The sequence below is a fragment of the Silene latifolia genome, chromosome 6 (assembly GCF_048544455.1).
Source record: "Silene latifolia isolate original U9 population chromosome 6, ASM4854445v1, whole genome shotgun sequence".
NCBI lineage: Eukaryota > Viridiplantae > Streptophyta > Magnoliopsida > Caryophyllales > Caryophyllaceae > Silene > Silene latifolia.
In genome coordinates, this window is record NC_133531.1 from 70,597,092 (window position 1) to 70,609,823 (window position 12,732).

The following is a 12,732-nucleotide window of genomic DNA, read 5'->3' on the forward strand; positions in this document are numbered from 1 at the left end:
ATGGAATTTGGTATTCTCATTATAGTAGTTGGAATAAGAGGTAACACTCTTGTATGCTTGGAAAGTATTCACTTGTTTACTTGTTCCTCTACATTCACTTTGGTCATGTCCCAAAGTTCCACAACTCTCACATACTCCACTTGGAATTGAGGATGATGCCACCATAGCATTAACATGTTGGTTGGGTGATTTGGAAGCTTCAGCAAGCTTAGCCGTGGCCTTCTCAAATTTAAAATTGATGGTGTCAATATGAGCACTTAGTTGAGCACCCAATTGTGTGATAGAATCTACCTCATGCTTTCCACCTCTAGTAGCCTTTCGAGGCCTACTATATTATGAATTATGAACCGCCATCTCTTCGATTTTGGCCCATGTTTGATTGTCATCAACTCCGGTAAACATCCCATTGGATCCCATATTGAGGATATTGCGGGAATCTTCATATAAACCGTTCCAAAATTGTTGCACAAGGAACCACTCACTAAGCCCATGGTGTGGACAAGAATGACAAGTGTCCTTAAATCTATCCCATGCTTCATACAATGATTCTTCATCGCTTTGTTTGAACCCGGTGATTTGGGCTCTCAACATATTGGCCTTCACCGGAGGATAGAATTTCTTGTAAAAAGCAAGTGCTAGCTTTTTCCATGAATCAATACCAAGGGTAGCCTTGTCTAGGCTCTTCAACCATTGCTTTGCGGTACCGATCAAAGAAAAAGGAAACAATACCCATCCAATTTTGTCTTGAGTAACTCCGGTTTGAGAAATCGCATCACAATAGTCACAAAAAGTCTCCATATGTGAATGAGGGTCTTCACTGGGCATCCCTCCAAATTGACTTCTCTCAACTAATTGTATGAATGAGGATTTGGCAATGAAATTACTGGTTAGATGTGGTGGTGTAGGAGTACCATTTGGTAAGTTCTCCTTAGTTGATACGGAATATGATGAAAATTTAGGCATTGTGGGTTGATTTTGTGGTGGGTTTTGTATTGGGTTATCCTCTCCTTCTCTTGCAAAAGGGTTGGTGAACTCAATGTTATTTGGTTTAATGTCCACAATCTCTCCAATACCTACGACTCTTGAAGTACCTCTAGCAACTCTTCTATTGTTGGTTAAAGTCCTTTCAATCTCGAAATCAATAGGTAATAAATTACCTTGTGATCTCTTAGTCATGAAAAATATCAAACAACTCGAAAACAATAAGAACAACCTTGAGGAGATTGACTTCCCCAAGGTAAAGAAAGACACAACTAAAAACAATTAATGAAAATCAAATCAATTTAACACCGTCTCCGGTAACGGCGCCATTTTTGGTGTGGGTTAAACTCGTCGTCAAAAGCTACCAACCAAAACAATATTTATAACTTCACAAACTACTCTTAGTAAAGAGGGAGGTAAAGGTCGGATCCCAAGGGACGGGTATTGATGTGGGATTCTCAATTGCAAATAGCTATGTCTTAGGGTGTCACAATTTGAGTTGAGGTGATGTGTAATCTAAACTAATCAACAAAATGGAAGTAAAGTAATGAAAACAAAGCAAAGCAATTAAAGGGAGTTTGTAAACAAATGATTAAAAGTACTAGGGTGTCATGGGTTCATAGGGGATTCATGGGAGTTGATTATACAAACATGTTCTCAATTAGATGCAAGCACTTATTATTGTGATGGGATCGAGTTAGTGTATATCTTACAATCCCTAAGAAGGTTTGGGTCCAGAGCCGAGTCGTCTAGACTGTACAACACCTACAAGTCGACTTAATCCTTCCTATTCAACTCTATGCATGGTCTAATGAGGCTCGAGTTGGTTTATATCTTACAAGCCTCATTGAAGAGATAAGGGATGGATAAGAAAATGCAAGGATTCATAGGCTCGCATTTCATCGAACATAACATGTGCATAAGTTGAAATCACAACAAGCAAGCAAATTAATTATGAAAACATATTAGATTAAGCATAAATCAATCCCCGTGTTTGTTTCCCCTAATTCCCCATTAACCCTAGCTAAAGAACTACTCACTCATGATCGAGTTTAGCATGCTAATAAGGTTATTAATCATACTAACAAAGCAAAACATAATGAATAAATGAGAATGATTAACAATAATTAAACAAGGGTAAAGAGGAATTATACCTATGAAGATGATTCCACATAATAAAGCAAAGAATAATTGAAGTACTTGATGATTGATGGAAGGTTGTCAATCCTCCAAATAAACCCAAATAATCTTCTAATTACCCAAATAAAAGGAAGAACAATAGAGAAATTAAGGAAAGATTAAGATGTGATTAATATTGAGAAATGTATTACAACTAAATTAAGAGAGCATAAGATTTGATTAAGAGTTGATTAACAATTGATAAGAAATGATGCTAATCTAGGTAGTACAAAGGGGTATTTATACTAAAGATTAGGTACAAGGATTAGGGTTACTAAGGGCTTAAATGACTATTAAGACCCTAAGAAAACTTGAGAAAATGTTACTCCCGAGGGAAATGCGCGGATCCTCTTTGCTAGTCCTGCCACGATCCGCTCGTCTCGTGCTGAGGCACGGGCTGTTATGTCTTATGATCCGCTCGTATCAGGGAAGGGATGCTCGGATCTTTACACTCCAGCCCGCTCGTCTTGAGGTCAAGCCACTCGGATCCTTGCAGTGTGGTACGCTCGAATCGTGCTCGGGCTGCTCGGATCCCTGGGTAGAGTCGTTTTCTTCTTTAGCTCCTTAACAATCCGCAAGGATCGTGTTGGGGATGCAAGGATCCTTTCATCATTGCCCATTTCACTTTATTTATCTACTTAGGCCTCTAGTGTCGGTCCTCTCTTTGATGCTTGGTCATTAGATGCGATCCATTTTGCCTCATACATGCAAGGTTAGCAATCCTTTCCTACCAAGGAGACAAAACCTCAAAGAATATGCAAAATGAGAAATTAAAGATAGTAAATGACCCAAATATGTGCTATAAAGCATGGGAACGAGGTTAATTCGGGGACTAAATGTGCTCAAATAAGGGAAAAGGTTTAGGGTTGTATTAGGCGGATCCGCAGTAGCGGGCTGCCTAATCCAACCCTAAACCCTTTCTTGTCGTAATTTTAGGATACCCGGCCCCTTAGTTTTAATCCCGTCCCCAAAAAGGTTCACTCTGTCACTATAAGGTGTCTTTTGGTCTTGCGTCCGTTCGAATTACAAATAAAAGAAAGGGTACCGCGGGCTGCCTAATCCATTCCTAAACCATTTTCCGTCCTTATTTTGGAATACTCGACCCCCTGATTTTAATCCCGTCCCAAAAAATGGTTCACTCTGCCTCTCTAGGGTGTCTTTTGGTCTTGCGGCCGTTCGAATTACAAATAAGGGAAAGGGTTTAGGGTTGGATTAGGCGGCTCCACGGTAGCAGCTGCCTAATCCAACCCTAAACCATTTCCCGTCCTTATTTTAGAATACTCGACCCCCTAATTTTAATCCCGTCCCAAAAAATGGTTCACTCTGCCCCTCTAGGGTGTCTTTTGGCCTTGCGGCCGTTCGACTTACAAATAAGGGAAATGGTTTTGGGTTAGATTAGGCGGTTCCGCGGTAGCGGGCTTCCAAATCCAACACTAAACCCTTTCCCGTCCTAATTTTAGGATACCCGGCCCCCTAGTTTTAATCCCGTCCCCAAAAAGGGTTCACTCTGCCCCTCTAGGGTGTCTTTTGGTCGTGCGGCCGTTCGAATTGCAAATAAGGGAAAGGGTTTAGGGTTGTATTAGGCGGCTCCGCGGTAGCGGGCTGCCTAATCCAACCCTAAACCCTTTCTCGTCCTAATTATAGGATACCCGGCCCCCTAGTTTTAATCCCGCCCCAAAAAAGGGTCCAGTCTTCCCCTCTAGGGTGTTATTTGGTTTGCGGTTGTTCGAATCAGAAATAAGGGAAAGGTCTTAGGGTTGTATTAAGCGGCTCCGCGGTAGCGGGCTCCCTAATCCAACCCTAAACCCTTTCCCGTCCTAATTTTAGGATACCCGACCCCCTAATTTTCATTCCGTCCCCAAAAACGGTTTACTCTGCCCTTCTAGGGTGTCTTTTGGTCTTGCGGTCGTTCGAATTACAAATAAGGGAAAGGGTTTAGGGTTGGATTAGGCGGCTCCGTGGTAGGGGGCTGCCTAATCAAACCTTAAACTCTTTCCCGTCCTAATTTTAGGATACCCAACTCCTAGTTTTAATCCCGTCCCCAAAACGTGTTCACTCTGATTCTCTAGTCCGTCTTTTGGTCTTGCGGCCGTTCGAATGACAAATAAGGGAAAGGGTTTAGGGTTGGATTAGGCGGCTCCGCGTTAGCGGCTGCCTAATCCAATCCTAAACCCTTTCCCGTCCTAATTTTAGGATACCCGACCCACTAGTTTTAATCCCGTCTACAAAAAGGGTTCACTCTGCCTGTTTAAGGGCTCAGTTTATGGTTCCCGTTCTCATAATACGGGCCGCCTAATCCAACCTTAAACCCTTTGTCGTCTAGTTTTAGGATACTTGACCCCCTCGTTTAATCCCTTAACCTTCTAGGTACGTTTTTAATAGAGTCCTAGGTTCATTTTAAATTTATAGTAGGTACGTTTCTTCCGAATGACCCTTTTCTGATAATAAGGGAAACGGTTTAGGGTTGGATTAGGCGGTTCCGCGGTAGCGGGTGATACCCGTCGTTGTGAGTACCAAAAATAGGATTTATAATTTCCTATTAAAACTAACCTAGGCTAGTGGTAACAGGGTCGAACCACAAGGAGGCGAATGTAATTTCTAATTGTCTAATTTAGTCTAAGGTAACGAAAGTGGGGGTTGATTTGATTCGATCTATACTAATAGCAATAAAAGACAACAAACTAAATAAACAGATAAAACAGATAAAAGTAGGGGTACTAGAATGGTCGGTTCGTTATAGTTTCGACGGCAGCATACTAAACAGGTCTAAATCAAACACATGAGGCGGGAAATAAAGAGGTCCTTTCGGTCCACTCTTAACAAATAGCATCTTTCGATCTCACTACAGGTCCCTAATATCACTAATACTAACTTTCGTCCTGAAAAGTGACTAACGGTCTAAACTTTACCTATCTTTCGATCTCAGCATAGTTTAGTCATTTTAATTGGTGATCTAACAACTGTCCCTATCTTTCGATCTAATGGGTCAGTCATATATTAAGCATTCAACTAGCCGTGTGCACTCGATTCGTCAAATATAACATTTAAATCAATTAAAACGAAGGTAAACCTCACTTGGTCAGTCGATCGACCAGGTATGGCAGTCGATCGACTGACACGCCATTCAGGCCGTGTTCATTCTATTGCCGGCTACACTATAATTCCCCTACATCCTAGCACGAATAAATTAGCTACTCATGGCTGTGATGAAAATAATAATAATATTGATGATATAGATTACTGAATTCATGCTTAAAACAGTTGAACAAACAATTAACATAAAGCGGTAATTACGGTTTCGGAAAACTAACTAGCAATTTCTAAACTATCAACGCAATAAAGATGAACTGGAATAAGAGCAAGTGAATACCAAAATTGCAGAAGGATTGTAACGGAATGATTGAAAGCACAACGAAAATCCAATGCGAAATAGTTTCCCAAACCCTAATTATTTGATAAAACTAAACTGAATGTAAAGCGAGGTAAAAACTTAATGATTGTATCTGTCAACTAGGTTACGTTATATAAGAAATATACGTAACTATTATTCCAAAACCTAATGTATCATGGGCTTGCTATTCCTCGATCTTTTAATTCTCGTCTGAGTAGCGGTGTGGTCGATCGACTAAGCACGGCGGTCGATCGACTGAGTAGCAATGTACAGTAGCTTCTGGATCCCGCAAGGTTGTCGATCGACCAAGGGTACTGGTCGATCGACTGCTTTAGCTGATACTTGCCTTCTATAATATCGTGGATTTGTCTTTTGGGCCTTGGCATGCGCACCAAGCTCGTTCCTTAAGTGAATACTTCACGTCAAATGCAACGCAAGATACTCTGGGACGGATTTGGTTCAATTTCCGCTGAATTCTTCACATTTCTGCAATAATGTACAAAAATACGAAAGTAGACGGAAGTAGGGAGAATAGCAGCATAAATTACTAAAATGAGCTCTGAAATACGTGGAAAATTGGATGTAAAACATCATATAAAAGACACGCATCAAACTTCCCCAAACCAAACCCTTGCTTGTCCCCAAGCAAGAACAAGACTCGATCTAATGACCTAATGGAACGAGTTCAATCTCAGAGCGAATTGCAAACTATAAAGCCTAAACCATTTTAATGCAATAACTAACAATCAATTAGCAAATGAATCATTCAAACGAGTTATGGAGTCGTTAAAAAAAACTGCCGAACCATTGACTATAGAGACTTATCAAATTGGACTCTCACGGGTCGCTCATATCACACATAGGCACAGGTGAATATATAAGAGGATAGAAAGAATTCAATTTTGTAGAGACTCTCACCTAACTACGACCTATAAGAACATGCCTGCAATATAATATGAAAGTAATCTCTATGACCGTACATATGCATTCCAACCAACAAAAGACCATGACACATGCCGAGGTATATATAGGATATGTGAGGTAAATGGGCAAGAAGAGGCAAAACGTTTATGGAAAAGTGGGGGTACAGGTGATCAAGCTAGTACCAAAACGGAACCATATGACAATATCCAACTTCTTGCTCAAAATCAATCGAAACGGTGCTATAGCAAGCACAAAACTCACAATCTCCAGTATAAAACTAATCAACCAACTCCCCATACGATATAAATAATACATGGGAGCAAAAATCGTCAAATGATAAAGACTGAATCATGCGAAATTGATTTCTTTTCTTTCTCCTTCGAACTCCAGTCGATCGACCAGAATTGGCAGTCGATCGACCGCTTTGAACAGTACAGAACTCTTTTTTTTTGTTTTGAATCATTTTTCATCTTTTTTTTTCTTCTTTTCTATTTCTTTCTTTCGTCCCTTTCTTTTCATTCTCCCAACAACATCTCAACATAACATATGCCACCAAAAACGAGTAACAATCCCAAAACTAAACTACTAGCTTGACAAGGGCAGGCTAAATGTAGGATGCAGTTAACGGGACAAAAAGGCTGTTTTTGGCAGTGTGGAGCTTATGGGTAAAACGAGAAAAGGAAACCTCTACCACATGTGTCAACAAACCACAAACCGAATGCATACAGGTATTAAGCAGATTAAGTTCATATTTATGCAAATTTATGTAACATGTCTCATAAGGAGTTACTACTCACATCCTAAATAAACTGGTCATGAATGTCACCAGTTCAGCAAATAATGTAACGAAAACTCGTAGATATGCATAAACGATTCTACTAATAACGTGTCAATTAGCAAGGCTGAGGCATAAAACAGCTGCAAATGCAATGTCATCATTGAAATACTACCGTTCCGACTCGACCTATATGCTAAAATAAACGTGCAATTTTTTGAAATTTTTGAAATTTTTCAATTTTTTTTTGGATTTTGTATATATAAGAAATGAAATAAACGATGCAAAACGAAAATGTAAACGTGAATGCAAGCAAATGATATGCGACGCAAAACCCTTCCCCAAACCAAATCGCACAATGTCCCCATTGTGCAAAATCATGTAATGAAGAAAAGAGAAATGGGAATTTGCGAGAAAATAAACAAATAAATATGACATGAAGTGGAACTTGGGAACTCACAAGACTTTAAGCGCAGCAAAGGAAACCTCCCCAAACCAGCGTGAGCTAGGAGGTTTCAGTAGCCAGCAGTGCTACCAATAAGTACCTGAAAAGACAAACAAAGTACCACGCATAAAATCGAGAAAGACAATAACGAAGCGGTATTATGTGCACAACCGAGAAAATAGAAGAAATATATAAATGACGGAAGATAAAGTGTAGTAGAAAACTTCCTCAAGTCCGCAAATTGACCAAACACAGCAGGGGAGAGGTCGTGAACAAGTAAAGCAGTGCAGGGCGGTCGATCGACCACATAGCCCAGTCGATCGACAAGGGTGAAAGGAACAGTAGCTCCTGGAAACTGCAACGCAGTCGATCGACCAATGTTGCCAGTCGATCGACTGAAGATACTGCTGTAACTTCTTATTTCTTCGTATTTGCTCAATAACGTGAGCTATTGGGCTCTAAAAACCTGCAAGTGCACAATAATACACGCCTAAAATTGCGCAAAACCCAAAGTAAAGTCTAAATCGTATAAAATCCTAAGCAAGCAAAATAACATGCGAAGTCTCGCGCACACAAAATACGGTAAATAGTCTTAAAAGTAATAAAGTAAATGTTTGATAAAGCATTTGATCAACTAGTAGTTGATCAAGAATGGCCATGGTATGGCCCACTTCGTCGGCTTCTGGCTACGAGAGGTAGCCTCAACGGTGCTCATCTTCTCAACCGCACTCTTCTTAGCTTCAACATCCGCCGAACTCAATGGATTGACATCTTCTATATATCCCCAGTCAATGATCTCTTCGGACTCGTCAGAATCCAAATCGGACTCCCTCACTTTGACCGGCTCGTCATCAACTTCCTCATCAGTGCCATAGCTAAGGCAACCAAGATCGCCTCGTGAAATGATTGGCTCCTTCGCAGCTGGAGTAACTTGCAGCTCTTCCTTCCCCAAACCAGCTCCTGCAATATCAGAAATAGACAAATCTTCCTCCAATTTGCTCCCAATCTGGGGCGGAGGTGTCACAACAGGAGTAGAAATAGAGACAGGCATATCGGGAAGTATAAAATAAGATTTCTTTTCAGAAACCGTATTGTAAGTTACAGGCCACATGGGGTCTTTCTTCTTAGCAGGTTGGGCAAAAACAATGGAATGCTTCCCTACTTTAAAGGTCAAAGTTCCCGAACCTACATCGATGACTGCACCAGCAGTGTGCAGAAATGGCCTACCCAATATGATAGGAATATGGGCATCCTCAGGCATATCAAGTACGACGAAGTCAACAGGGAAGAAAAACTTCCCTATTTGCACGGGGATGTCCTCTAAGACTCCAATTGGCTGGACCGCATGATCGGTCACCATCATCTTTGTCATGTTGGTGACTGCAAACCTAGTCAATTTTAGCTTCCTAGCAAGACTCAAGGGCATTACACTTATACTAGCTCCTAAGTCACATAAGGCTTTCTCAATAGGAAAGGTACCAATGCTACATGGAACGGAGAAGCTACCTGGGTCTTCTAGTTTGTGAGGTGCAGTGTGGGACAAATAAGAGCATGACTCTTTAGTTAATTCGACAGTATGCACAGTTTCAAGTGACTTCTTTTTAGATAAGAGCTGTTTCATGAATTTAGTGTAAGCAGGCACTTGATTGACTAACTCAAGGAAAGGAACTTGTACATTCAAGCTACGAATAACTTTTTCAAATTTATTAAAAGATACTTGTTCCTTCGTCGGCACTAGTCTCTCCGGATAGGGGGCTGTAAGGAGCAACTTAGCTCTTTCCTCTAAATCGCGCATGCCGGCATCCGTGGACTTGGGCTGAAAGTCCACCACCTTCTCCTTGTTGAAGCTTGACCCCTCTTTAGACCGTCTCAAATATGAACCGTTGATCGACATTGGGTCGTACTTCGGAGCCGGGACTGACGCATCAGCACTCGGGTCTTGCCCCAATATTTTCGGGACTTTCGTACCCCGAAACAAGTGATCCCTCAAGTTATCGGGCATCGGAGGACGAAATGGCTCACTATCAGCAACGATCTCAGTTGATCGACCAGTGATGTCATTCGATCGACTGACTTGAACAGGAACAGTAGCTTCTGGTTGTCGAACTTCAGTCGATCGACCGAGTATGTCAGTCGATCGACTGATGTACCTGGTAGACGCCTTTTTCTTTCCTTTGTTCGTTCCAGCTTTGTTTTGACTCGGTTCCGGCTTATCTTTTTCAGGGGCATTCTCAATCATAGCAGGCCCCTCCAGGGTAGACCCGCTTCTCAAAGTGATGGCATTAAGGGTCTCCTTTTGGTCGGTTTGAGTCGGTAAGTGTCCCGGAGCTCGAGTGGTATTCTTGCTAGCTAATTGAGCAATTTGGCTTTCTAACAATTTCATCCCGGCCTCTCTAGCTTGGGACTCCTTTTGCAGCATATTTTTCAACTCAGCAAACTCGGAATTTTGGGTTGGTTGCTGCTGCGGCACATAGGGAGGTTTCTGATATGGTTGTTTGTGAGGGGGCACATAAGCTTGCTGCTGCTGCTGCGGCTGTGGAGGTTGAGTCGGATTCAGGACATTCTGGCTACTCCACCTCAAGTTGGGGTGGACATTCGGCTCATAGTACGTGTTTGTCTGCCTATAATGTTGAAAGGCAGCACAAGACTCGAAGGGACTAGGACAATTTTCTGAGACATGTCCCTCAGCTCCACATCTTCTACAGACGAAAGGACCGTCTGAAACAGCATTAACATGGTACATCCCTCCTTTTGAAGATCCTCCCAACTCATATTTGTCAAACCTTGCAGTGAGAGCTTCTAGTGCAGCTACAGAAGAGGATTCATCAGCTCTCCTCTGGTTTCCTCTTGAATTCCCATATTCAGCCTTACGAGTGGCCAAATCATCAATGATCTTCTACCCCTTAGTCTCTCCCATGTTCTCAGCAAATCGGCCATTGGTCATGACATCCAAAATAGCCCTCGATCGTCATACTGACCCGTTATAGAGGCGATTGCAAAGACTCCATTTTTCGAACCCATGGTGCGGAATGGTTCGCACCAGCTTCTTGAAACGGACCCATGCTTCATGAAAGTTCTCATCAGGTCCCTGTTTAAAGCTCGTGATCTGAGCTCTAATGGCATTCGTCTTCGAGGCAGAGAAGTATTTCTTGTAGAATGCCAAGGCCAAAGAATTCCAGTCGGTGATCCCATGAGCGGCTCGATCCAGATCTCTATACCATTCCCTCGCAGCATCAAGGAGTGAGAAAATGAACATGGTCTCCTTTATTTGGTCCTGGGTCACGCCAGTCGGTGGGGGTATAGAGCAGCAATAATCGATAAAAATCTCCATATGCTTGGCTGCATCTTCATTTGCAGCTCCCCCGAACTGGTTTCTTTTAACCAAGTTGATATAGGAAGGCTTTGGTTCGAATTTTATCGCCTCCCCAGGTAGTTCGAATCCTTTGTAGAGATTCGCAGCTGTCGGCTCTGAATGACTTGCTATAGTTGCTTCTTCAGCCATGACTGGAATATCTGGAGATGTAACAGTCTCAGCTGACGAAATAGAAGTAGGAGATGTAGGTGGATCTTCCTCGAACAGCTCGTTCTCGTAAAAGCTTGACAGAGTACTCAGCTCTTCCTCTGTCGGTAATACCCTTTGTGATCGTCTCAACTCACGCAAGGATTTCTCAATCTCAGGATCAAACGGTAATAGTTCACCACCCTGTGACCTGCGCATAAGAAGAAACTACAAAGAGAATATAAGAAAAGTTTAAGGAACGGATGTCCCTTAAACTAAGAAAGACTAAATAAAAACAACTAAAAATTAGAACAATTGCCTCCCCGGCAACGGCGCCAAAATTTGATACCCGTCGTTGTGAATACCAAAAATAAGATTTATAATTTCCTATTAAAACTAACCTAGGCTAGTGGTAACAGGGTCGAACCAGAAGGAGGCGAATGTAATTTCTAATTGTCTAATTTAGTCTAAGGTAACGAAAGTGGGGGTTGATTTGATTCGATCTATACTAATAGCAATAAAAGACAACAAACTAAATAAACAGATAAAACAGATAAAAGAAGGGGTACTAGGATGGTCGGTTCGTTATAGTTTCGGCGGCAGCATACTAAACAGGTCTAAATCAAACACATGAGGCGGGAAATAAAGAGGTCCTTTCGGTCCACTCTTAACAAATAGCATCTTTCGATCTCGCTATAGGTCCCTAATATCACTAATACTAACTTTCGTCCTGAAAAGTGACTAACGGTCTAAACTTTACCTATCTTTCGATCTCAGCATAGTTTAGTCATTTTAATTGGTGATCTAACAACTGTCCCTATCTTTCGATCTAATGGGTCAGTCATATATTAAGCATTCAACTAGCCGTATGCACTCGATTCATCAAATATAACATTTAAATCAATTAAAACGAAGGTAAACCTCACGTGGTCAGTCGATCGACCACGTATGGCAGTCGATCTACTGACACGCGATTCAGGTCGTGTTCATTCTATTGCCGGCTACACTATAATTCCCCTACATCCTAGCACGAATAAATTAGCTACTCATGGCTGTGATGAAAATAATAATAATATTGACGATGTAGATTACTGAATTCATGCTTAAAACAGTTGAACAAACAATTAACATAAAGCGGTAATTACGGTTTCGGGAAACTAACTAGCAATTTCTAAACTATCAACGCAATAAAGATGAACTGGAATAAGAGCAAGTGAATACCGAAATTGCAGAAGGATTGTAACGGAATGATTGAAAGCACAACGAAAATCCACTGCGAAATAGTTTCCCAAACCCTAATTATTTGATAAAACTAAACTGAATGTAAAGCGAGGTAAAAACTTGATGATTGTATCTGTCAACTAGGTTACGTTATATAAGAAATATACGTAACTATTATTCCAAAACCTAATGTATCATGGGCTTGCTATTCCTCGATCTTTTAATTCTCGTCTGAGTAGCGGTGTGGTCGATCGACTAAGCACGGCGGTCAATCGAGTGAGTAGCAGTGTACAGTAGCTTCTGGATCCCGCAAGTTG

At 41.4% G+C, this 12,732-nt stretch overlaps 2 non-coding genes across 2 annotated transcripts; both read left to right on the plus strand.

Moving 5' to 3' along the window:
* The first annotated feature begins 484 nt into the window (after positions 1–484).
* LOC141588930 (small nucleolar RNA R71) lies at positions 485–591 on the plus strand. The gene has a single exon (XR_012519896.1). It is a non-coding gene; the product is annotated as a small nucleolar RNA R71 (small nucleolar RNA).
* A 10,118-nt stretch (positions 592–10,709) lies between these two features.
* LOC141588864 (small nucleolar RNA R71) lies at positions 10,710–10,816 on the plus strand. The gene has a single exon (XR_012519831.1). It is a non-coding gene; the product is annotated as a small nucleolar RNA R71 (small nucleolar RNA).
* Positions 10,817–12,732: the final 1,916 nt, after the last annotated feature.